A 27,118-nucleotide genomic window follows, 5' to 3' on the forward strand; every position below is an offset into this window, starting at 1 on the left:
GGAAGAAGAAACAATAAAAATATAGTAAAGAAAAAAAGAAAAAGAGGTATATAAAGAAATAACTTCCCCCTTTATCACAAGTATAAGCAATTTTAGTAACTTGTCACCTTCTCTAAAAATACAACAAATGATCTTTTCTTCCCATATCCCATCTCTAATGCATAAATAAAGCCTTAAAGCCTTGTCGTTCAGCAAAAGTCCACTAAAGATTAACAAAGATAACAACAATCAGCATTAAAATGTTCTCCTGGAAGCACACTTTCTTCCTGATCAAACAGCCATTAGATGGGACTCTGCTTCTTGAAAATGAGAATGTGCATGTGATTTTTATAGATTTGTTGAAATGAAATAGTATCTTTGTAGATTAAATTTATTTGGTAGCCTTTTGAGTGAGTAGATTATTAAAATACCCATCTTACTTTATCTCAATTCAGTTAAAGGATTCCAAAATTCACAAATTAGCACATTGCAGATGAACATATGGATATTATTTCCTTTATTCAAAGAACCAGAAGCCTTTGAAGTTTTGGACTGGCGTTCCTGAAATTTTCCTTGGGTTTGGGAGTGAGCAATCATTTTTCTCTCTATTCTTACTCTATGAAATGAAGCCGCCCTCCATTTATCTTCCAGCTTCATATCTCAGTAACAGGCCAAGGACCATCTCAACTCTTTAAAACTCTGGTGTGGTTGTTAAAGTATAAATTATAGAGAAAACCAATTAAAACTTTTATTGAGTTAAGTTTTAATATGAGGTCAAATACCATCCAAAGTAGCTGGGAGATGTGTTTGTGTTTTAAAGTAACATTTTTGTAAAGCAACAATATTGATGAAGCTGCAGTCAAAATGAGAAAGCTTCTGCAACCACTTTATATCACAAGGAGGCAATTGATATTACTGTACAATTCTGAACCAATACAGCTAGGTGAATGTGATTTTCATTATCTTATTAAACTGGAGTTGTCATGACACAGACCATGCTATCAACAGATGTCTAGCTGCTGCAACAGCAGCTCAGTTGCTCCTGCCACTTCCCTTCTAATGAAGGTGAATTACCTCTGCTGACAAAGGCCATGCAATACCAAGCAGGAAACACTCCCTGGACCTTCAGCTTGTTCCTAATGGGCTCAGCTTTCAAAGGGGATGCAACCTCAGCAAAGCATTGCTACAGAATGGTTTCCAGATGGTTAATATGCACCTTTCTCTTTCTCCTCTGCAGTGGCATGAAGAATATAAAACAGGCAGGCAAGCAGGTAAGTCTAGTCCAGTGTTTCCCAACTGAGCAACTTTGAGATGTACAAACTTCAATTCCCAGAATTCTTAGCAACAATCCTATTGGCTGCAGAATACTGGGAATTAAAGACCACACATTGGGAAACATTGGCATAGTCCAAGGAAGGAGAAGAATACATCTCATAAGCAAATCAGGAGCATTCTACAGTTTTGATACTCCAGCACTGACTTGCCCAGAATGCTTTCAGGTGTTTATTATCATTCTTATTAGAATCAGAAGGAAGATAGTTTCACTTTGTTTGTGAGAAATAATTCTTGCCAACTAGGATTGATAGAAAAGGCTGCATCTCCTACACAGACTTGCCTGGGAGTAAGTCCCCCAAAATTCAGCAGGATGAACAGACACATTTAGGATTACACTGCTAGGAGCTTAAGATTAGAACTAAATTTACTGATCCAAAATGTCTTGTGTTATATAGACTGAAAGGCTTTGTTGGTCTGCCAGTAAAATAATTTGAAAGACATTGTCTTTCTAAAGTGGAAGAATCACCCTAAAATGTCTCCCTATCTCTAATATAGGTAGTCTTCAACATACAACCGCAATTGAGCCCAAAATTTCTGTTGTTAAGTGAGACATTTGGTAAGTGACTTTTGCCCCATTTTATAACCTTTCTTGACACAGTTGTTAAATGAATCATTGCTGTTAAGTCGGGTAGCACAACCACCGGTTTGGTGATCACGCACTTTGCTGCGCACACGTGTCCTAAAACTACAGTAAAACCCCTGAGCCTCTCAGCTGATTAGCAGGGCAATCCGCTCTGCTGTGCCGAACAGCTGAGAGGATAAAAAGGACCTAGGAGCACGGGCAGGTGAGAGGCCCCAACTGAAGATCCTCAGAGCGAGCAAGACCAAACCGATTCTATGACAGCTATTCTTCGGAGCTACCAGTACACCCAAACTGGTCCAAACCATAGCATCTCACCCCTGGGTTAAGTTAATACCCTGGTTGTTGTTCCCATTGACTATCCCAAGTTAGTACCCCTGGCTTCCCCGTTGATTTTGCTTGTTAAAAGGTCACAAAAGGTGACCCCAGGGCACAGCAATAGTCATAAATATGAACCAGTTGCCAAGCTTCTGAATTTTGATCACACAACCATGGGGATGCTGCAAATATTGTAACTGTGAAAAATGGTCACTTTTTCCATTGCTGTTGTAACTTTGAACGATCACCAAATGAACAATAAGTTGAGCACTACTTATACTTCTATGATCTGTGGTTTATAGAGTGAACATAGCATGCTCACAAGCAGTTCTGGGTTCCAAAGCAAAGAAACTCAAATTGGTTATTCCTGTCAGAATGAAATATAAAGCTGAGAGAAAACAATTGATGGGCAGATGAAATTATTCAGGTCAAAGAAAGTGTACACAAAGCTTTCTTATTCCATCATACTACCTATCTCCACAATTTTAGGAAGACCTGGAAACTTTGTGGGAAGGGCATCAATGATAGGAGAGAGATATATAATTTCAGTTCCCCCCCCCCCACTCCATTTCTCTTTTTCTTTATATCTCACCACATCATTTCCCAGCTTCTGTCAGCTTCCTTGGTTCTGCTCCACAACTCCTCCAGCCTGATTCTTGCTTTTTCCCAATCCCAATATATGCAGTCCATGTGACATTTTAGGAGGCCAGCACCATCACCAGCATCTCAAAGATAGGAGGAAAACACATGGATATTGCTATGAGATAGACTCCTTAATCATTCCATTATTCATTCACTTCCAACTTTTGTAGTCTGCAGGGCATCATTTTTGCTAGGATTGCCTTCTTCTTTAAATTCTTGTCAGCTAATTATTGATAGTAACTTGCCACCTTGATTTTTGTTGGCCTCATTTTTTATTCCCTACCAATTTTCCAAGCTTCAGGATCTTCTTTAATGATTCTTGCCTTCACATTAAGTGTCTAAAGATTAAAGGTTTACTTCATTATTTCTATGAACAGTTTGTTTCATTCTAGTACTGAATAATCTAGTACTGAATGATCTAGTACTGAATAATTAGTTCATATGGTCAAGGATATTCTCAACATTTTTCTCCAGCACTATTTTTATTTTTCTACATTCATCCTTTCTGATGGCCTAGCTTGTGCAACATATATTACAACTGGGAAAGCCATGGCCTTAGCAATAAATACCCTGACTCTCAGTTTGATTATGACATGGGTTAGAAACAAAGTAATGCACATATATTAGAGTGTTCATCTGCAAATATGCAGATGCTTTAGGCTGAAAGCCTGAATGTGGGGGACAAAGTCTCACCTTACAGTTTAAAAGGCAAATCACTTCACTGGATTATCCACTAAGGCTTGTGAGGAGAAAGGAACTTACAGAGGAATGCAGTGACATTAGTTATGCTTGCCAAGGGAGCTAAAAAAGAAAAGTGTCCATGCGGCTCACTTTAATGTGTTTCTTAATGCAAGGATTTTTTAAAATGTGAAGAAGGAACTTGCTCTGAATTCTCTATCACATCTTGAGAATCACAGGCTGCTTTGGTCACAGTGTTGTGTATCTGACCTTTATACTTTTGTCTAGATCCATTTCAGTCTTTCTCCCAAGTAGCAGACATCTTTTAATGTATAGCTACAGTCCTAATCCCTGTGAATTCTTGAGCCTAGGAAGGTAAAATCTGATACTACTACTACTAAGCTTTTTCTCTGCTTATATACCTCAGATGGATAAGGTTGTAACTCCAATCAACATGATCAACAGAGCTGTAGTGCGAGACATCCTGTCAACTCCTTAGGTGATTCCCTTCCCATAGCTATCCTGTTTTTATCCTCCCTGGAACACATCATTTCATCTAGATTATATCTTACATTTCTAAGTGTTTTAAGTTTGGCAACTCTTCAATATCCCAAATTCTCCCCCTTGCTTTAGAGCAATTCTTCTTTTAGTCAACTCAGCTCTTGCAGTTCATGATTCAATTGGCATTCATAATTTTATAGGACAGTTGGGGTTTAGCTGAATCAGTTGCAATAGAGTATATTCTAGCACAGTTCCTTTTTTAAAAATTAAATATATTGTATTACATTTAGTCCAGTCATTTCTTCTTTCTATAGCTTCAAGTTTGTTTTATTAGGCAGAAAAATGGAATGTGTGTATGTGTGTATAAAAGGTAAAACTAAAGGTTCTCTTGCACATACGTGCTCATTGTTTCCAGCTCTAGGGGGCAGTGCTCATCTCCGTTACAAAGCCAAAGAGCCAGTACTGTCCGAATACGTTTCCATGGTCATGTGGCCAGCATGACTAAATGCCAAAGGCTCACGGATTGCTGTTACTTTCCCACCAAGTGGTCCCTATTTTTCTACTTGCATTTTTACATGCTTTTGAACTGCTAGGTTGGCGGAAGCTGGGACAAGTAATGGGAGCTCACTCCGTTATGCAACACTAGGGATTTGAACCACCGAACTGCCGACCTTTCTGATTGACAAGCTCAGCATCTTACTCATATATGCATAATATGTATATATTATTACATGTACCTGCATCCCATTTATTCTAGCATCTTTGTATCCTACATTCTACTTGCACTCCATCTTTAAATTTTACTTCATATTTTGTTCCAATAAGTATCAGTCATGCTAAAATGCATGTATATCTTTGAAAGCATTTCTTCCTAATTGAATGCATACCCTTTCCTTGTTGTTCCCTGCTGTGATTTTCTGTCACACCCTGGAAGTTGCTATCAAGATTTCAGTGGCATTCATTTAGCAGCCACTATCAAAGTCTCATGTTCTGGTAGCTGAATTATTTGCTACATAAATCTGTCAACAATTTGCAGAAGCTTCAAGTAGCATCCCTTATTAATACATGTTGCACACTTTATACTATCCCTGCTCATCAATGGACAAGAAAGGACAAATTGTGAATTAAAAGCTCTTGTTGCTTTTTGGGCATTTTATTTATTTATTTTATTTTATTTGTCAATCGCTTACAAGATAATAGGTATAAGTATAAACATGAGTAAGAATACAGGAAATAGGTACAAATAAATGGGGACAATAGGACAGGGACGGTAGGCACGATGGTGCACTTATGCATGCCCCTTACAGATCTCTTAGAATGGGGTGAGGTCAATAGTGGATAGTTTGAGGTTAAAGGAGTGTGGGTTTGAGGATGTAACAACAGAGTCAGGAAATGCATTCCACTCTCTTGCTGAAGTCGTACTTTCTGCAATCAAGTATGGAGCGGTTAACATTGAGTTTGTATCTGTTGTGTGCTCTTGTATTGTTGTGGTTGAAGCTGAAGTAGTCATTGACTGGTAGGATATTGTAGCAGTTGAAGCTGAAGCTTGTATTGTTGCGGTTGAAGCTGAAGTAGTCATTGACTGGTAGGATATTGTAGCAGATAATTTTGTGTACAACGCTTAAGTCCAACCATTGTTTACTTATACAGTGATACTTTTGCTATATAGCATTGTCACTGAATGGAGTGATCTGATCCTCAGAGTAATTTTTCAGGTTAGAGTTAAACAGATCTAAATAGTGGCAATGCTCTTTTTGAATTTTCAAAATAACCTACAATGAAAAAAAATGTCTGAAGTTAGAGCATAAGTTTACCAACTGCTTTAGTCTCCTGATGCAAAATTAATGTAGACATCTTTTCAAGTACAAAAAATAAAATAAACATGGATGAGTAGAATGATAGTGTAAAAAATGCTACATTATTTGATTCAATATAAGGCAAATTATTGTGTCTAAGTCCAAAAGCTAGGATAAGAATATTAACCATTGGCAATTTTCAATGAACAGATCCTCTGGCATTCCTGGACTGGCCAAGTTTGACATGAAGTCTACCTTATGGGATTTTTTCACCCCAGAAGTTTGGTCTTTCCAGAAAACATTACTTTAGAGCAGAGGTGTCAAACTCACAGCCTGTGGGCCAGATGCATCACGTGATGGCCACCCCCACCCCCAACTTAACAAAGGGGGGAAAGTGCACATAATGACAACGTAAAGATGCGATTTTGACACCCCTGATGTAAAGAGAGCTTTTCTCCTTGAAGGCTCAATTGTTATTGTTGTTAAATTGGGATTATCTGTTTTTAACATTTATAAGATTTATTATTTGTATTTTACATTGTTTTATTTTAGCTGCATCAGAAACTACTAATAGGTGATATTTGTTGTTTGGTTACTTGTTTGTTTAAGGACAGAAATAAGTAAATATAATCTGCCCTGCTGTTTGTTGGTAGCATTTGAAACTCAAGGATAAACTCCATCACCTTCAGACCTAACATATCTTTCTCTCTCATCTGGAGGAAAGGCCAGATTGTGTCATGATATAATATAAATATGACTGATTTAATGATAATAATCATTTTTTAAAAAAATCTTCCTATTTTTATAGGAAGCATAGCATTTTGAAAGAATATTCTTTTTTAAAAATAAATTATATTGAGGCAGAACTGGTTTCTATTAAACCTTTTTGAGTATGTACCTATATTCAATTTCAAAATGTAGTACTCCCTGATCTACAAATATTTATTTCATATATTTCATTTATATATTGCCAACTTTAAATGATTTATATCCGTTTACACTCATAAAAGAAGATCAAAACAAAATAATTCAATAAAATCACCACATCAGTACAAATAATAACAAAACACACTAAATAATATGATGAATGATAGGCCAAATCATATGGCAATATGTTCCAACTGAGCTCAGTATGTTAATGCCAACAGGATAATCCTATGAAACTACCCATAAACACCCCTTTCAGTACTTGCCTAAATCTAGTCATGGCAGCATGTAAGGACATAGGAAACAATGGGAGTTACATTTGGAGGGTCCTTGGTGCTCTCTGGGCTCGGGTTGTTTTCTTGCTGGTATTTCATTACCAAATTAGATAACACTGTCAGTGTTGATGATGTTACCTAGTTTGGTAACAAAATCTCTACAACAAAACAATCAAGCTCAGAGAGCACCAAGGACCCCCATTTCACTTTTGAGCTATAAATATTTTTTTCTATCAGAGTTACATTTGCTACACTATTGAGTGGTCTTGGGAGCAGGATTCTATCCCTGACTGAAGAGAAGGTCTATCATGCTAGATGCTAGAGTCTTGTTTGTCTTATACGAGCAAGAAAAATGGCAAGAATTCATGTTGGGGAAATTAAACTCTATCTAGTTCTATCCAGAAACATACCCATCGCATCCAGCGACTAACTTCCAATTTTCAGGCTACTAGATCTAACAATGGAGAAAAAGAAATGGGGGTCTTTGGTGCTTTCTGAGCTTGGTGATCTTTGAGATTACCACTGATGATGTTACCTAGTTTAGGTAATGAAACATCTGCAAGAAAACAATCAAACTCAGAGAGCATCAAGGACCCTTCTTATCAACCCTGAGCTACAAATATTGTACTTTATTGGAAAAGAAATGAATTTTTAAGAGGTCAAACTTTTAGTGGATCTGTTCTTTTGTCATGTTCAACTCAGTAAGTATTACTGACAAGTTTCATAAGACATTAAAACTGACTCCAGAGATGTTAAGAATAAAACAAAATAGTTCACTTCTGAGATTATAGAGACATATATTCTGTTTGAGAGTTTTTAGAAATATATATTTAATTCAGACTTAGGATTGGTGGTTCTTGCAGAAGTGAACACAAGTTTGTAGCCAGGAGTTACTAACTCAGCTAAATGTAAGCATTTTAAGACCTACTGGTGAGAATTTTAAGGAATTTCAATTTATGCTTTCAGGTTTTATGTTTTGCCATTCAGATTTTCAATTTATGTCTTCAGATTTTCCCATTTAGGTTTCTAGCCTCTTATCTTTTGTTATGTATGTTGAATTGATTATTTGAGATGGTGGGGTTGTTTGCTTGTTCATTTGAAATTCAGTAAGAATTACATACACTAAATGTACTTTGTTAGATGGACACCCTCATGAAGTCTTTAAGCAGGATTTTATCTCTCTCTTTTCTTTTTCTTTTTTTGTATTTTTCAGAGCCATCTGGAGAGCAGGAGAAAATAAAAATATCAAGATGAAGGGTGCACCCATACAAAGTGCCACTCTTTTTTAACATGTGTCCTTGTCAAACTTCTTCTTTTCAGTTGAGTCACTGAAAATAGATTTGAAATGATAGAGGTCCCTGCTCTTCCAACCAATTTATACTGCATCCTCACCTCATGTGCTGTCCTTGCTGCTCATCTCATTCATATATTAAAAAAACAAACCATGGAGATACATCAGGTGTAGACTTTAACGCTGCACCCTAAACGAATGCAACATCACTCATTTAAAACCAACTGTACCAAGTCATTCCGTTCCTTGACCATAAACAGAGACTCAATCTTCCATAAAAGGGTCTGACATTTAAGGATTTTTGTATCCAGTCTTTTATTTCCCTTATCCTGTCCCCATCTAATTGATTTTGGATGGCTAGTGCAGCTGTGGCAATGCATAAAAGAAATGCAGAAGAAAATAAAATGCATATACCTCACTTTTTATGTGAAAATTTGCTGTTCCAACCCGTACTTCTGATCCCATTGGAGACGCTTTGATTTTATTTTTCCTGGCAAAGTAAGAAAGGAAGCTACTGTAAAAACCACTAAAAACCTCCCTCTCCCAGAGCATTGGCACCATTAAGCAGAGGATCTGCAGCTTTTTGTGCTGCCTGAAGACATTTTTCGAGTGATGGGAATGTTACTAATTCCCTGGTCAAAGAGTTATAAAGTCAATGTGTTCCTTTACTGACACCCAGTGGTAAATATAGAGAAGAAAAGCAAATGTTTATCTGTCTTTTCTTTTGGAATCAAGCAACCTTTTCATCCACTTAGAAAAACACATTAGATGATTAATTGCTGGTTAATATTTTTTGGATTGAATGAGCACAGTAAGTCTTGTATTCAGTATGATATCTACAGTATGCCTTCTTAGTATATTATGGCATTTTGTTTTGTTTTGTTTTGCCATTTTAAAGCTACCCAAAAGTGGTGGAAATGATGAGGTCATGAGGATAAATAGCTCACAAGTAAGTTGACTTAATGCATTGCAGGAGTTTCAACTTAGAAATGAACATAACAGCAGGAAGACACCCTCTTACGGCTGTTGCATTTATAAGCCAGTATTAAAACCAAAGTAATTTGGAGTGTTTCTTTTAAAAAAAAATCTCATTCAATTTGTTAATTTGTGCTTTGGAAACCCTACTCTGCAGTCTACCTCCATTTTCTATAACTGTGTCTCCTCCATCATATGTGTTATATAGTTTTTAAAACTATAAACTATGTTTCATGGAGTCCTACATTCAAATTTTAAACAGATTTGTATGTTATGTTTGCATAACAAAATTACTATAATACTTAACAATGTATGTTTTCAGCATACAAGATATGTTTGGCAATATTTCCAGTATTTATTTATTTATAAATATGTATGGTGACTCTGGGCAAAATGAGACAAATAATTTCAACTGAGTTCTGGAGAGACTGGTGTCTTATTTCTTGGAGTCCTGCAGCCTTAATCATCTTGTCTTCCCAAAGCTATGACTTTCACACAGATCAAAATTTGCTGATTTCAGTGGGACTCCCTCTTTGGTAGGTGTGGGATTGTTGTTTGGGCAACTGACCACAAGCTGGATCTGCTCACTACATTTGTTTGTCATGGATGGGCTACTTTGTGGTTCCATGTAACATGTGAACATAGCTTGGGCATTGTTTTAAACATGATGATATTGACCCCATTCTCTCAGTTAATAATAATTCTATTTCTTGCTGGGTTGTTGGACATGTCTTCTGTTTTGCTCAGGAAAATACCTCACATTGTCTTGAATATTGTAACAATTCATCTCTATCAGCATCTGCAAGTTCTTGCTGGTTTCATAAAAATGATGAAGGCAGTGTCACAATGCAAGTACAGAAAGGTACTTGTATGATGATGCCATGACAGGAGTTTCATCATACTGAACTCTCTCCTTCCCAGGTCCCAAAAGGTCCCAACTCTGGCTCATAGACTTAGTGATATTTCTCTACACAGTTTCAAATGTAGACACACCATAATCGCTTGGAGATGTTTTAATAACCTTGTTGTGGTTACCTTAAATGCATCACTATGCAAATGAAATCACTGGGTACTCCGACACTGGAGGTTTTTAAGAAGAGACTGGACAACCATTTTGTCTGAAATTTATAGGGTTTCCTGCCTTGAGCAGGGGGTTCGATTAGAAGATTAGGATCCCTTCCAATTTTGTTATTTTCTAGGATTTCTAACTACAACAAATTTGGATTCATGTGAATGGCTTTCTGTGATAGAATAGCCCATGTTACCAAACCCCAAAAGTTTTTGGTGCAAAATAAAATGGAGGACCTGGGAATTGAAGCCTGGCTTCTTTCCAGCAACTCTACTTCCGCTCAACCCAAACTGTACTGATCAATTACTTGATGCATTTATCTGACATTATTGTACTATAAACTTTTGCACTTGATATTAGCTCCCAACTCATCATCACCATCCAAGCTAGATGTTTCTGGTGAGAAAGAAATTGGTTAGAGAATTGGTCCTCTGGCTCTCACTAACTTGTAGATGGTTCTACCATTCTACTACAAGGCTAGCAGGACTGTCTCCTATTCTTTCTGATCAATTCCTTGCTATGTAAGGAAAGTATTTCTGACCACACTTCTTCCTGAACATATGAAAGAGGTTATCGAAGCATTTCCTAAAAATACCTTCTTCTTCTTTAAAGAATTGCACAGGCATTGCATTTTAGCAAGGCCCTTATTCTCCTTTGAAAGGAAGAATTTAATTACTGCTCCAAATTCTTTCTGCAGGAACAGCCACATAATACAGTTTAACACCACCATTTTCAAACATTGCAGAACATTATTATGTTTGCTGACATTTTTCTAAGGAATACTCAAAGAATACTCAAAGTATAGTATTTTTAGTGCATACAGATACTGCCTTTCAAGGATTTGCAGTCTCCAAGATGGCATTTATTCCTCTTAAATTCTTTAAATTCTCAGATGGATATGAGTATTTGGTGGGAACCTGTTCATGTAATAATAAACTGTGTGGTTTGAATCCTGCTTCCTTTTGCAGCCATACTTTTTTCTATTACATGAAACATGTTTCAGGGTTAAAACAGCTAAGAGAGGGATGGGGAGAAATAGCATTCAGTTTATAGTACAATCATTTTTTCTCTTTGCAGCTCCTTATCAATCTAGAGCATTGGAAAAACCCATTTTTACCCTTACATTGACAAATACATTTCATTTCACAAAGGCTTCTGAACATCAAATGGAGATAATTAAAGCAAGATGATCTCAAGTAGGGAAGAATGAAATTCAGTTACCATTTTCAAAGTGATTCATTAAACCTCCCGCTGGATGCAAATGTTTATTTCAAGGAGAGAAAGAAGCAAATGCTTATCAAATTCAAATGCTTCTCTTGTGTCTTATTTTGAATGCTACATTCAAAAGGACAATATTTGAATCCTGTGCCAGCTGATTAGCCTATGTAGTGTAGGTCATTCATTTTTCTTTAGCCGTCCTTTCAGAAGTTAATATCAGATGCCAGGTTAACATTGTTAGCCAAGCACAAATTCCTTGATAGTTTGATAAATTACCAACGTGTTGCTGTTGCTGTTGTGTTTCCTTGCACAAAAATAATAATTCACACTACATGTTTTACATTCTTTTTAAAAAAGAGTCTAATATTGTATACTTCAAGTTTACCCAGAAAAATTTGATGCTTAGTTGGTTTTGGATTGTCTTTGAGATTTTGAACACACACAGCAGTGCTCTTTAAATATTATCCTTCCTCTGTGGGTTCTGCTTTTCCCTGATCAGTGCTTTTCCTCTTGAAGAAAAGCAGATAAGTACCACAATGAACTTTATTAATTGCAAAAATGATGCTAGTTTGTGCATTTGTTGCTTTTGTTTGGAATCATTTTTTTTTTTTTTCTTAATACTGGTTCCTGGCTCCTTTTTCTGGTTAGTTCTAAAATCTGAATGGATTCACTTTTCTAACAATACTCCCTAAAATCTGCCTAAGATCAGGGAGTGAATTATAGAAAAATTCCACAATCAGTGTGTGCAAAGTGGGGCAATACTTTCATGGTCCCAACATATGGGGTTTAGCCATGGAGTCTGTCACCATCCAAGGCAAGTTGGACTGACATCAAAAAGCAATTCATATGTCAGTAGGACAATATTTGAGAATTGAGGCTATTTATATTGTGAATGTTTACTTCCTTTCATGCACAGAGAGAGGGAGATCAAAGTATAATTCAGCATTTGAAATTATTATATGGACTGACAGTTTTCATTCAAGGCAGTGGAATTGGCTTGTTAAAGTATAATCCCATGAGTTACTGCACTATTTGAGATTTCCTCACATATTCCCATTTACCAGGCCATTGTCCTCAATGGACCACAACGATTGGAGCAAGAAGTTTCATATACAGAGAAAGCAGTGTATATAGAGTGGTAGGGCTCCTTGTGGCTATAGATCTCTCAGAGGTTTAAACAGATCCTAGGTGTTGCCACTGTAAAGGGACTATGTGATTTTAATCCAATATTTAGAGCAGGGATGTCAAACTGGCAGCCTGCAGACTAGATGCGTCATGTGCAGGCCACATCCACCCCAGCTCTGCAAAGGCAAAAAAAAAAAAAAAAGTCATGATATGTCACAATACGTCATGTGACATGATCGAGTTTAACACCCATAATTTAGAGGGTTGGAAACTGACCTTAAAAGTGACACAAGGAAGGACTGAAATATGCTATGATCAAGACAAGACATAAGGGTAGTACAGGGAAAAAAGACACTCCAAACAAACTAATCAAAAATATGGGGAAAGATAGGAGTCTTGACCTTTTATTCATTCAAGGTTCCATCTTGACTTCTCAATTCTCTCCACTTTAAATTTTTCAGTGGCATCTAGCCTCATGTACAAAAAACAAAATGTTCTATTCGTTGAACAAAAAAGTAACTGTGCAACCAAGAGTACATTGTACACACTTCCCACCCACCCCCACAAATACCCCAGTTGTAAACAGTAGGATCTATCTCACATATTGTAGAAGGCATTAAAAAATCCTATCGGGTTTCCCAAGAACCCAGTGTAAACAAAAGACTAAGAATGGTAGTCAGTAAATCTTTGAATGAAGTCATCTTCCAATAGCTCTTGGCCAACCCCTAAGATATCTTAGCACTTGAGCAACAATCTGTTTATTCTAGTACTTCGTTATTAGTTGTGGAGATCTTTGATTCTTCTGAAATAAAAAGGAACATTTCTGTTCTGTTTTAGAATGGAAGAAATAATAAAAAGCTTCATAACTTGGGCAGGCCATCATCAGCAGGGTTGGATATATTTTGTTAAGGAGTAGAGTGGTGTCCAGATGTGAGAACACAACATATTATACCATCAATGTCTACAATGGCTGTTTGTTCAACTTTTCACATTTTCGTTTGGGCTTACCATAATGTAATTTGCAACTGCTGAATTGACAAAAACTCCAAGTCCAGGGAGTAAGACCTCTAAGATTTTGTGCCAAGTCGGAAAAGGTGGTTAGTAGGGATGGTTAACAGGTGCTTTTATTGCTAATTGAGTCTGTAACTTATTAGGCCTTTCGACTTTATGCAGATCCTGAGAAATGGTTCATTGTTATTTATTGAAGAGGCAGGAAATTTGACACTAACTGGAATGAATCCAACGTTGTAAGCATTTAGCAAGGTTGCAGTAAAAATAAAAGTAAAGTTTTAAAAGGAAATAGCTGCTACAGGTCTGATTTCAGGAAATTGTTTTTGTCATGGGGGTGCACAAAATATGAGCCAAGAAATGGGCTGTTCTTCAGCATGCTATGAAGTTTTGCTTCATTGATTTATTGAGTCACTACTATAGAGATCAACGTCCCTCTGTAAATATATACTAATATGAACTAAGTAGCCACTATATGGAAGATGTAATTAGACCTTTAGTTTACTTAAAAAGATGTTGAGACCCTAGAAAGAGGCAAAGAAAAGCAACAAAGATTATAAGGGAGGTAAACCATATGATGAATAATTGAAGAAGAAAAGAACTGATACGATAGCAGTCTTCTACTACTAAGGGGCTGTCACAGAGAAGAGTTCAACCTATTCTCCAAAGCACCTGAGGGCAGGACAAGTAGCGATGGGTAGAAGATCATTAAAGAGAGATCCAATCTAGGAGAAATTGTCAAGGAGAAATTTTCTGACAGTGAGAACAATTAATCAATGGAATGTCTTACTTTTCAAGGTTGTGAGTCTTCCATTACTGGATGTTTTCAAGGAAAGACTGGACAGCCATTGGTCTAGAATGAGGGAAAAAAACATAATCTGAATAGAGAGTCCATAAACCAATATCACACAATAACTTGAAAAGTACCAAGGGACTTGGTCATTAAATAACAAAACAAAACAGGAGTCAAGAACAGGAATTCATGATTCACAAAGCCATATGCCAAAGTTCTTTCTAGCAATGGAAGGCAGTCCTGAGCAGTTTAAATCCTCTCCCCATTGATTGTGCACAGATGAGGCTTCCCTGCTCAGTGGTTGCCAGTAATGAGGTACTGGGCTTGCTTGTAGAGTCAGTATCTGTCCACTTGCTCATGAGGCACATATTTTGCCAGGATGCAGGATTCTCAGAGTGGGGAAATTTCCCCTGCTTCTTGGAGCCTGTCTCTGAGGCCCTGGCAGACACATGAGTCCTGGTTTATAATGATTCACAATTCTTTTAATAGTCAGTTAGGGTACAATCAGGCTATTCAAGATGAAGGTGGCCCATCAACCTTACAGCAAATAGTCCTGCTGTTTGCCTCACAAAATAGGAAAAAATGGTATTAATAGGCTGAGCATTACAAACCCCTAAAACAAGGTGTGATGACCTGGGGCACAGCACAGAGAGCTGGCAGTTCAGACTGCCCCTTTATTGATCCAAATTTCCCCAAACGCTCCCATATTTCTGGCAAGTCCTAAAGCAAAGTGATGAAAAACACACACATATACCTCAAGCAGCCTCTGGCTGCAAACAGTCCAGCCCAACACTGTGAAAACAATGGCTACACAGCAACAAATCCAGCAGGGCAAGTTGAAGAGTCCAGAAAGAAAGGGAGCATGGCAAGTAACCCATAAATGTAGAAAGAGTTCAAGGAATCCAGGAAAGTTCAAACATCGGCACTCAACACTCCAGGAATTCAGTGTTTCTTCCCAACAAAGACCCCTCCCCACAGTGTCTCCTTAAGTCTTGTGAAGAGGGATGGGGCACTCTCCTCTTGAGCAGCAGACTCAGTCTGCACTCTTCTTGCCTTATCTCAACTCTCTATGCTCACGGATCCTTGCTCATCGCATGAGCTCTGTCTCTCATGTTCATTGATTAGCCGCTCTTGGTCATCCAGCACCTGTTCCTCCCTGCCTACAAACCATCCTAATCCTGAAAAGCCCTGGCCTGACTGGCCCCGCTCCTCCCCATTTTCCTCTAAAGCCAACAAAACTGCCCCCTCGATCTCTCTTGGCTTCAGTTCCAGCTCATTTTCCCCCGCAGATTCAGGCTCCAACAGGGGCATGACACAAGGACAGGCAAGTACCAGGGTTTACTTCACTTGTTTAACAAAATACAATAATGGACAGCCAAACGGACAGTCACTAGTATTTAAAAAGGCTTATTTCTGACCACAAATTTATTTCTTTTCCCAGCTCTAATTTCATAGACTTTCCATATTAGAATAAAGGAGGGGAAAAATACCGCTTAAGGAAGAGAACTTTTATTATTGCTGTGGTGAAGTCATTGTAAATTAAAAAAACACATTATTGGCCTACTTTATTGTGAATCCCCTAAAGGTCAAATCAATAAAGTCCGTGAATCTTTTAACCTTTTCTAACCTAGGATTATTCACAAATAATAGTGGAGTCAAACTCAACATTCCCCTCTGGTTAGATTTACTAAGAGATACATTTGTCCAAAGATTAAGTGTTCCATTATTAAATGTCCTATGAATAATATAGGTGTTCAAATCAGCAAACATCAAATTTAAATTTGTGATTCATTTTGAGGAGTAAGTCTGTTTGATTCAAATGTCTAACTCAATTGATTAGAATTGATCTGTTCAATTTGATACAATTTTGGTGTGTGTGTGTGTGTGTGTGTATGAATGGCACTTGCACTCATATATATACCAAAGTCCATAAAAAAATTAAAAATCCTAATCTACTCAAAGGCACCTTGATTAAATTCAACACAGTGAATCAATTTGGCAATCTGATTAAAAAGGTGATTCTATTTAATCAACTTCATATCTAAATTTCAAATCAATTTTATACAACTCTAATTAATATGGTTGGATTATCTTCTTTCTAATTTCTTGGATATTGAATTGTAATTTTAATCTAAACAGGCTATCCAAAGATATATACAGAAACCATTTACATTTTTTCAGATCAGTCCTAGTTTGTATAATGCCACTTTAATTACAAGAAAAAGAACAAAACCATTTTGATGCTTCAACAAAATTTCTAACTAGGAACAATAAAAAGGGAGACTATTCAGTTTAGATAACGATAGATTTGTCTTCAGATTGTAAACCATTTGACCTAATGGTAAAATCATCATTCACTGATCACCCAACCTGCACTTCAAGATTTCTGAAAGGTCATCCTAATGTCCTGCTTAAAAGAGACCATGATCTCATTTAAAGAGGAAACAAAAATGACATCAAGATAGATCCCCTTTCCTCCTTATACAAATGATTGGCCTGCACCAAGTCTTTAGAAATTTAAAGTAAGTTCTGTCCAATCATGAAAGTGGCTTGTCATCTTAGGCTGAATCAATCTGTATAGATCTTTCTAGAGAAGTTCAGCTGCCCTAGGAATAGAAAATAAAAGTGGTTTTAGTTGTATGACATTTGTTGGGTTATAAATGCTTTATTAAAGAACAGAAGAAACAAACATGCAATCTTCTCAGCAAGACTGGAGCTCATTTTCATTCCGAATCATGCTACAATAACAGCAGAATGGATTACATTCAGACAAATATGGAACTGGTTAGAATATTTCGAGTTTTGGACCCAGCCAATACAGTGAAAGACATAGTCTCTTCAACAGCTCTAATTGAATATTGAATGTAATTAAAACCTCTCACTATAACAATGACTTTTGGTAGCCTATCACTTCAACCCTAAAAGTCCTCCAGAACAATTCTGCCTACCAAAAAGCTACTACAGATGGCACCAATCTCACCTTCCAAGGGAAGCTGTTCCTAAAAACTGCCACCATCAATATGAAACACTACTTCCTGGCCATAGTCTGCTTCATTCTCAAAAATAAATTACTATTTAAAAAATTCTCTTGGAATAAGCATCTCTGATAACTCAATTATAGTTGGAGAAGGCAGTCTTGAAGTACATAGTTACCAAGTCATAAAGAGCTTTATAGGTTAAAATGCTCTATTTTCCTTCCCCAAAGCTATAGTCCTAATCTAGATTAGGAAATCTTTAAAAGTAGAGGAGAATCACAAAACCAGGGTTAAAGATGTATTTAATCTTACTACTAGTTTGACATCAAGATTACTTTTTGTCAGAAATAGTCAAAAACCCTAGTTTTACTTCCAAAAACTGAGGGCAACACTTTTAAAAGCTATTTTGGCTGATTAACATAATATTCATGTTCAATCTATAAAAAATAAAATTGTCCATGTGGATGATGACCAAGATAAATGGATCTCACATGTTACTCTCTCTGCCCTTCTTTCTTACATGTATTCTGAGCAGAAAATAACTTCTTTCCTAGGATTGCAATGTTCATTCCATTCATGTGTTTCAAATCCAGGGTTACATTTTAAATGCACATCTAAATCAGCTTTCTCAACTTGGAACCAGATGTGAAAAAAATTCCAGATGTATTAGTCTCCTCTGGAATGTTCCACCAGATTTCCAAACCATACTGAAGGGAATCTTAGACATTGCACATATGGAAGGCACCTGGTCAGGAAAGAATAATCTAAATATACAATAATCTAAATATATCATCCTTGTTTTTATAGGACATAAATTATGTCCCAAGTTTCATCTCTTCACCACTAGCTTTCTAGAATGACAAATAGTTATTGGTTTTTAAAAATTTGTGGATATTGATTGTGTATATATTATGATGCTGAATTCCTCAACAAAAATTATAATCTATATGGATTTTTAGTGAAAACATGAATACAAGTAAAATTAATAAATAAAAGCATCATTTCTAGCTATGTGCATTTTCTGTCAAGTAATCTGGTTACTAAAAATAATATAAGAGGCAAACATGAATTAGGAAGGTCACTATCCAACTATGATTGTGTTACCCTATTAATTATATGAATATTCTCCAATGAAATAACCAGGATTGTCTTAAACTTCTAAATATAAGTTTTTAAAAAATAATTGATAACAAAACTTGCAGAATGGGTATACTTTTTTTCCACACTACTAAAACAACAATCAGATTAAATACACACATCTTTGATTAGGATTTTTTTTTCTGTTGAAAAAATATTTGTGGGAATAGCACATTGTAGAACCATCTAAAGTGATTTGATGTACAATACTACTACCCTCCAAAAAGACCTTGACTATGTATCAGAATGGTCAATCAAATGGCAACTTGAACTCTCAACAAATAAATGCTCTGTCTTACATATTGGCAGAAAAAAATCAGAAAATAAGATACAAGCTAAATAGTCAAGGATCTATTGGATCTTGTTGAGGATCCAAACTTTGTCAAGGACCTTGGAGTACTCATCTCAAATGATCTAAGTGCTGGAGCCCACTGTAACTACATAGCCAAAAAGGCATTAAGAGTTGTTAATCTAATCCTACATAGCTTCTTCTCTGGTAATATCACACTACTAACTACAGCATACAAAACATTTGCTAGACCTATACTTGAATACAGCTTATCAGTCTGGAACCCATATCATGTATCTGATATTAACAAAATTGAAAAAGTCCAGAAATATTTCACAAGAAGAGTTCTCCACTACTCTACTCATTGCAGAATACCTTATGCCACTAGACTTGAAACTCTAGACCTAGAAAACCTAGAACTAGGTTTGATCTAAATATAGTATATAAAATCATACATTGCAATGTCCAACCTGCAAATGAATACTTCAGCTTCAATCATAACAATACAAGAGCACACAATAGATACAAAGTCAAGGTTAACCACACCAAACTTGACTGCAGAAAATATGACTTCAGCAACAAAGTGGCCAATGTTTGGAATATTCTACCTGACTCTGTGGTTTCTTCCCCAAACCCCAAAAACTTTAACCTTAGACTGTCTACTATTGACTTCACCCCCTTCCTAAGAGGCCTGTAGGGGGCGTGCATAAACGCACCAATCATGCCTACTATCCCTATTGGGTCCTATTGGGTTTTTTAATTTTTCTTATAAGTATCTATCTCATGTATTCAAAACTATATTTATTCTTATACCTGTATCTTGTAAGCGATTGACAAATCAAATCAAATGTAAATGTAACAATTATTATGATTGGTAGGAAAAGGAATGGCAAAAACTGGGGGCAGAGTTAAAAGAGGGATTAGCTTAGAATCTCTCAGTAGTCACAAGCAGTTAAAGTCCAAGCCCTCCCTTGAATTCCATGAATCTTTATCTAACTCCAAGCAGGTACCAGCCTATTAATTGAGAGATTCCTGTGCATAGGTTTAACAATTGGATCTTCATGTGTGGACCTTCACATTTTTATATCTAAATGGGTTGGCTTCAATTATGTTGTGTCTTTTTTCAGCTTATAATTTTTTTTACATTGGTTTTAATTGATTTTAATCTCAACTGGCAGATTGAGTGGTCAAATAAATAAATAAATAAATAAATAAATAAATAAATAAACAAACTCCATCTGAATCTCTTTGTGAAGACTAAACTCCTACAAGGCACTGCCCCTTTATAACTGTGTTAAAGCATTTTTCATTTACTCCAATTGCCAGCGCATTATTTGTTGAATTAAGAGATATTTTTTGTCATCAGTTTTGCTCAGAGAAGGTAGTAGTTTCTTTTTATTAACTTATATATGTGCACACTGAGAGAGACAGAGACAGAGACAGAGGGAAAGAAAGAGAAATTTACTTTGCACCATTCCAGAATTGCAGGACAGAATTGAGACTTTAAGAAGATCATTATCACTATTAATGAGTAACTAGTACTGCAAGCTACTTCTGCAGCCAGCTGCCTACAATTTGGCAGTTCAAATCCCACCAAGCTCAAGGTTGACTCAGCCTTCCATCCTTCCAAGGTAGGTAAAATGAGGACCCAAATTGTTGAGGGCAATATGCTGACTCTGTAAACCACTTAGAGAGGCTGTAAAGCACTATAAAACAGTATATAAGTCTAAATTCTATTGCTATTAATGTAACTAGGGGTCAGCTTTGCGTCATGGAGTTCATTATCTCATTCAGAATTATTGAAATATTAGATGAATTATACTTTGTAACTGAGCCAAATTTCTATATAGAAGGAAGTAAAAGGTAAAATAATTATGAGATACATCCTGATGTGATGCAGTAAAAAATTAAGTGCCTTGTCCACTCTGTTTCATTGTGTGTTACTTTTTAAAGTTTAGAAATCGATGAATTTAAAATGTGTGTGATTTAAAGGTATTGAAACATGGAATAGACTTAATAAAAGAGAGCACCCAAACCATTTTGCTACATGTGTGGGAATGCCGTGGTTCAGCTACCCTTGACAGCTGTCATGGGATATGGGAAACTTTTGGAAAAGAAATGTTAAAGAGGAGCCTGGTGCTGTCTGTAAATGAAGAGTTTGCTCTTGATTTCAAAAACTGGAAATTCTTGAAACGTACTACGTTATGAGGACATCAGATTGGGAATTTATTCATTATCCATATTTGCCTGCCTTCCTGTCAGTTACTCTTACCAATAGCATACAAGCAACTGATTGACAGCATAGTATTGTAATACCATTCTAGATCTTCATGATCTTGATTGGATGGAGATTGTTTTTATAGCACATCTTATAAAGCAGAAACAAGAACGAGCAGAGAAATACTGATATGAGGAGAAGCAGTAGGAATATTGTGAACAAGATTTGTGGAAGATTAACTTGGAGAGACGATTTCTACCACACCAAAATGAACAGTATCTACACCTAACCTAAAACTGTAAAACTGATCTGAATACTGCTTTGCATCACAATTCAGTATGGAATGTCTAATTCACATACCCTTGTGGAAGCTTCATCATCAGCTTGGATTTCTGCATCACAGACTATCGGCAGCAATTATTTTCCATCATTTTATTTATTTGTTTGTTTGTTTGTAAAATTTATAGGCCTCCCATGTTACTTTACTTTACAATTTTTCCACTATGGCCTTGCGTTAGGTCACAGCACATTTTAACATCTTCAGAATGCAGCTAAGGACCTCAGAGCCAATACAAAAGTGGTATGCACTTCATTAAAGAGGTGTCTTTGGATGACGACGTGCAAATATTTATAAATCCTAACCAACACATATATCTATTTCATATCTTGGATAGATGAGATCAGTCATGGAGTGAAAACAATTTTACTCTGGGTGGCTGTAGGAATTGGCCTCTGAGCTTCTTGCCCACTCAAGCTAGGTATACATCACACGCATTGCCATGTTGTACTTTGACATATTCCATTGTACAAATGGGATGTCAGCGAGTGCTGGGCAGGTCTAAAAGAGAGGTGGGGTGAACATTACTAATGAAGTGTGAACTCCCTCAGAAAGTCTTCCACTGGTTTCTGAAGCTTTCTGATAATTAGGTGAGATATGCTGGCATGAAATTCTTCTATCAGTAAAGCCAAGGAAATGTAAATATTTATAACCCTCCTTTGGTGGCTGCTTATTTGTTGTCCTGGAAGATGTCAAAACTTTGGAAGAGCCACACAGAAATTATGTTGGGGATAGGATTTACATGAAAGAGAGATATTCAGCTACCTCAGCTCTTTCCTGACCTTGTATCATAAGCAGCACCCTGTGAATCCACATACCATACAAATTTAATGAAGTGCCATTCAAATTTCCCTTGCTTCCTTGCTGGAGAACAGTAGAGGAAGCTTCAGGGATCTTTCTGACCTCTTCAGTTAATCCATTATAAATCAACTGGTTGACAGGAAGTGTAAGGTGTTAAGAGCCAGGATTAAATAAAAAATAATATTCACATAGCATATCTGTCCCTTCTAGGCACACCTCTTCTATCCAGCAGAACTCTCCTCTTCCATTACCTTCTTTGATGAGAGGGTACCTTTGTTGATGTTACAACTGACTACAGTTTATTGATTAGCTGTTTAATGGTAACATATTTATAGACCGCTTCATCAAAATGCTGGTTATAAGAATCCCAAAAAGTCATATAAAGCATAAAAGATACTGCCTCCAAACTTCCACAACTCCACAGTCAATGACTCTTTAAAAGCTGTTTAGCCAAACCAAAAAAGATACCTTGCAAACAACTTAATAACACTAGTAACACACAAAAGCTTCCAAGAACTATTTTCAAAGCCAATTCAAAAACTAATGTGTTAGGGACAAACCAAATGTTATAAAACAAGCCACTCCACAATGCCAGGGCCCTCAGTAACAATGATTCCATATGGGTCCTTTCTTTTTAACTTTTAATAAATTGGGGATCTAGACAGTGGCGGGATTCAAAAAAAATTACTACCGGTTCTGTGGGCGTGGCTTGGTAGGCATGGCAGGGGAAGGTTACTGTAAAATCTCCAGTCAGAAGTGGTATTTGCCGGTTCTCTGAACTACTCAAAATTCCCTCTACTGGTTCTCCAGAACTGGTCAGAACCTGCTGAATACCACCTCTGGATCTAGACCAGCCCTCCTTAGGAAAACTTCTCAAGATTTGCTGAAACTGGTTAGAAGCATGCAGGGGTGGGATCCGACTGGTGTAACTACCAGTTTGGTCATTTTACATTTGAAAACTTTTCATTCTGACCCTTTTGTAATCTGCAGTGAAATACATGAGAAAATTCCATTCACAATGAATATGAAACTAGAGATAGGGATAGGGTTGGATCTGTTTGGAGTCAGGGTTGAAAAATGGTGTTAGGGTTAGAATCTTGGAGGTTATCAAAGGAGAGAAAACAGGACAGCTTTATGTTTGGAATCTTAGGTGGGCCACAGTGAAATATATGGCAAAATCTCATTGACAATTAAAATGAAACTAGAGTTAGGGCTAAGGTTCCGTCTGTTTGGAGTTCAGGGCTGAAAAATGGTGTTAGCCTAAGATTCATGGAGGTTCTCAAAGGAAAGACAACATGACAACTCTTCATTTGGACTCTTGTGAGCCACAGTGAAATACATGGGAAAATCCCATTGACAATGAAAATGAAACTAGGGTTAGGGTTAGGTCTCCTTGGAGTCAGGCCTGAAAAACAGTATTAGTGTGTGATCAGATGTACAGCTGAATTTTGCTTCATCATGACATAGCTATATCAGGTGGAAAAGAACTAGTCCAAGCAGATACCAATCAAAAATCGAACAGTGTAAAATGCTTGTAGTAAATTGATTGAATATACTATGAAAATATGATCCAGTATAGGATATTGGTTTGTGCTGGACCATATGAGGTGAAATTCAGGTTCCATTCTTTCCTTGGGCTTGGAAGTTTCCTGAATGACTTTATATTAGTCAGCATCTCTCAGTTCTAGGTGGAAAATTAATAAAACATCTGTCTACCATCTATCTGGCTGATGGTCCATAATCTTCAGTGAAGAGATACTCATACACGCTTGACAAACTAAATAAATAAAATAAAATAAATAAATAAGAGGCTGTTACGGCCAATTCCTGTCTCACTTAAAGCAGCCAAATCACTTTTACATAAATTTATCAGCATGCATGCAACATTGTGTAAACTAAATTCCCAGCAAAACAGTTTGCTGAGCAGCCCTGAACAAAGGCAGAACTATAGGTCATAGTTCTTTGGCCCACCTACATTTCAAAAAAAAAAAAAAAACAAGACAAAGAAAAGGCAGGCATAGTGTACATTACAGCATGGCAATGAAATGTTTTTTATAAACCCACATGGATGACCTTATTATTTTTCTCTTTCTACAAGGTTGGCTAACTATACCATTTCTGAGATATGGTCAGTTAATATACACACTATGTTTCACTTGGGTCACAGATTCCAGATTTGAGTCTTTCCAGTGTCACCACTCTGGGTCAATTTATCTTGCTGTGAACATTTCCTTACAAGGTTACTTTAAACAGACCACTTATATTGGTAGTGAATGCAACCAGTGGTGGGATTCAAAAAAATTTACTACCGGTTCTGTGGGCATGGCTTGGTAGGCATGGCAGGGGAAGGATACTGCAAAATCTATCTTCCCTCCCCACTCCTGGGGGAAGGTTACTGCAAAATCCCATTCCCTCCCCACCCCACTAACTTGCTTTCTGGCTCCGTTCTCCTGTGCAGGGCAACAAAAGAAGACCCAGCCAATCAGCTGGGTCTCAGGAGGCAGAAAATAGATGGGGGTGGGGCCAGTCAGAGGTGGTATTTGCTGGTTCTCCAAACTACTCAAATTTCTCACTACTGGTTCTCCAGAAATGGCCAGAATCTGCTGAATACCACCTCTGAATGCAACTCACATGTGTATAGAGGGTACCATAAGATCTTCATCCTGAAATGGTTTGATTCAAGATGATGATATTGATGTTGATGACAATGATAATGATTTTTCACATACATACATACTTTCATAAGGACCTCTTACTGGAAAGGCAGAGCGTATTTAAGGATAAGACTTATTGCATCTTCTTATATTGGAATAGGTGTGTTCAGATAATACAATAATAAAACATTGATATTTCACAGTGAAAATGTCATTTAAAATGAACAAAACAAATGAATACAGATAACTTTTTGCATATATGATTACTTTTAATTGCTAAAATGCATTCATTTTTGAAACTGCAGTAAAATTATTGTCTATCTGCAATACACACTGGCTTTTGAAGCCAATCTACTTTTCAAAAATGTCATTTCATTATGTTTGTGAAAGCTTTACAAATGAAGTGGAAGGGTCAACTTTTTCCAGAAATATTGTTCTTTTTATTCTCCAGGCTTTGTATCCCTGAGAAAAAACACAGAGGCTTCAGCCATTTTGGCAATTCCTCTTTATATTATTGGGACATCCTCCACAACAGTGGGGCCTGTGACTGTCATAATGAAAGTCTAAAATGGCAGCTATAGTTAAACAAGAAAAGACTTGGCTGTGAGCCAGATGGGCTGAGCAGTAATGACAACAATATATGGGTGCTGCAGTCATCCTTGAAAGTTCAAGCTTCAGCAGCGTGATTCAGCTCACAAGCCCATAAGACCTGCAAAGCTTGAATTTAAGCTTTCATACCCATGTGGTTTCCCTTTTCTGTTATTTCTTGTCATTTGCCCAGTTTTCATAAATCCATATCTTTATACTAATCAATGACTCAGCTGAAAAATCTTCTTATGCTTGTTTATCAGTTCATAACTATTTGTCTCCTTTTTTGTTAAAAGTTTTTTGTTAAATGCTAATGTTAAAGGAAGGCATTGGGCTTTGGGACCAGCAAGGACATTCTCAATTTTGAGAGTCAATTATAAACATGGTAAACATGTAAGTATTTCCCAGAAGGCAAACTGACTTGACTAAAATAAATAGGTGTTCTCCAAAAAGAAAGACCTGGGAGAAAGAAAGAAATCCTAGAACCAATGGTTCTAAGGTGGAGATGTCAACCAATTCAAGAGCCAGCACTTGGCATCAAGTCCAAAAAGAGCCTATGAAGTCTATGGAAAGATAGGAAAGGCCATGAAGAAAGAATGACCATTTTAAACTGCTGTCATAAGGAATGATGTCATAAAGAAACTGCATCCTCATATGGGCAGGGAACCACCAGCATGGCTTCACTCAAGTTTACAATAAAGATTCTTCTTAACTACAGAGTAGCATGCATTTGAGAAGGTTCTGACTAATAGCCAAGTTAAGTGTGTGAAGTCCCAGGGGTGAATTTTACTCTTGGCTCCTGGTCTGGAAAGCCTGGCAAGAGAAGAGTCAGCTGTGCTTTCTTTACCAAAGTTAGCTGGTCAATGACCCCATTCCTTTGTCACGTTCAATCAAATTCCAAATCTGACTCTCATTTCTCCAGTGATTTTGCAGTCTGTTGTTGTTGTCTCCCCAGGAACATAGAATAACAGAGTTGGAAGGGGCCTTGGAGGTCATCTAGTCTAACCCTCTGCTCAAGCAGGAGAGTCTATTCCAAATATTAGCCTCTACCTAGGCTCGAACTCACCGCCTCCTGATTGTGAGGCGAGAGCTCCACCTCTAGGCCACTGCACTGACCTAAAAATGCCATTTGAAAGTGAGTAAATGTCTCACTCTTCCTTCTTAAAATACCTTCATTCTCCCTGACACATGTCTGAATCCAAAAAAACCAAACTGAAAAGTATATAGTATATATACTTTATAAGTATATAGTATATATACTTTATAAGTATATAGTATATATACTTTATAAGTATATAGTATATATACTTTATAAGTATATAGTATATATACTTTATAAGTATGTATGTATATATATATATGTATGTATTTATGTAAGTTGGTTTATGTGCTTCAGTGTACACATGCACACATTAACAAAACTCCCATCCTTAAATAAAAGTACCTATCTGAAAAAAGTGACTTGTGGTCGTTTGTCACACTTGCAATCATTGCAGCAGCCTCATGATCATGTGATCAAAATTAAAATACTTGGCAACTAACTCATATTTACGATTGTCACGGTGTCCAGGAGTCGTATGATTCCCTTTCATTACAAGCAAATTCAATG

General features: G+C 36.8%; 1 long non-coding RNA gene across 1 annotated transcript in view; it reads left to right on the forward strand.

Moving 5' to 3' along the window:
• Nucleotides 1–20,337: 20,337 nt before the first annotated feature.
• Nucleotides 20,338–27,118, forward strand: part of LOC148132158 (uncharacterized) — a 33,071-nt gene continuing 26,290 nt past the window's right edge. The window contains exon 1 of the long non-coding RNA XR_015747643.1: nucleotides 20,338–20,542. This is a non-coding gene — a long non-coding RNA (uncharacterized LOC148132158). The remainder of the gene's footprint in view (nucleotides 20,543–27,118) is intronic.

Source organism: Notechis scutatus, chromosome 2, assembly GCF_049901735.1.
Source record: "Notechis scutatus isolate UNSWTSFEM ecotype Mainland chromosome 2, rNotScu1.2, whole genome shotgun sequence".
Classification (NCBI taxonomy): Eukaryota; Metazoa; Chordata; class Lepidosauria; order Squamata; family Elapidae; genus Notechis; species Notechis scutatus.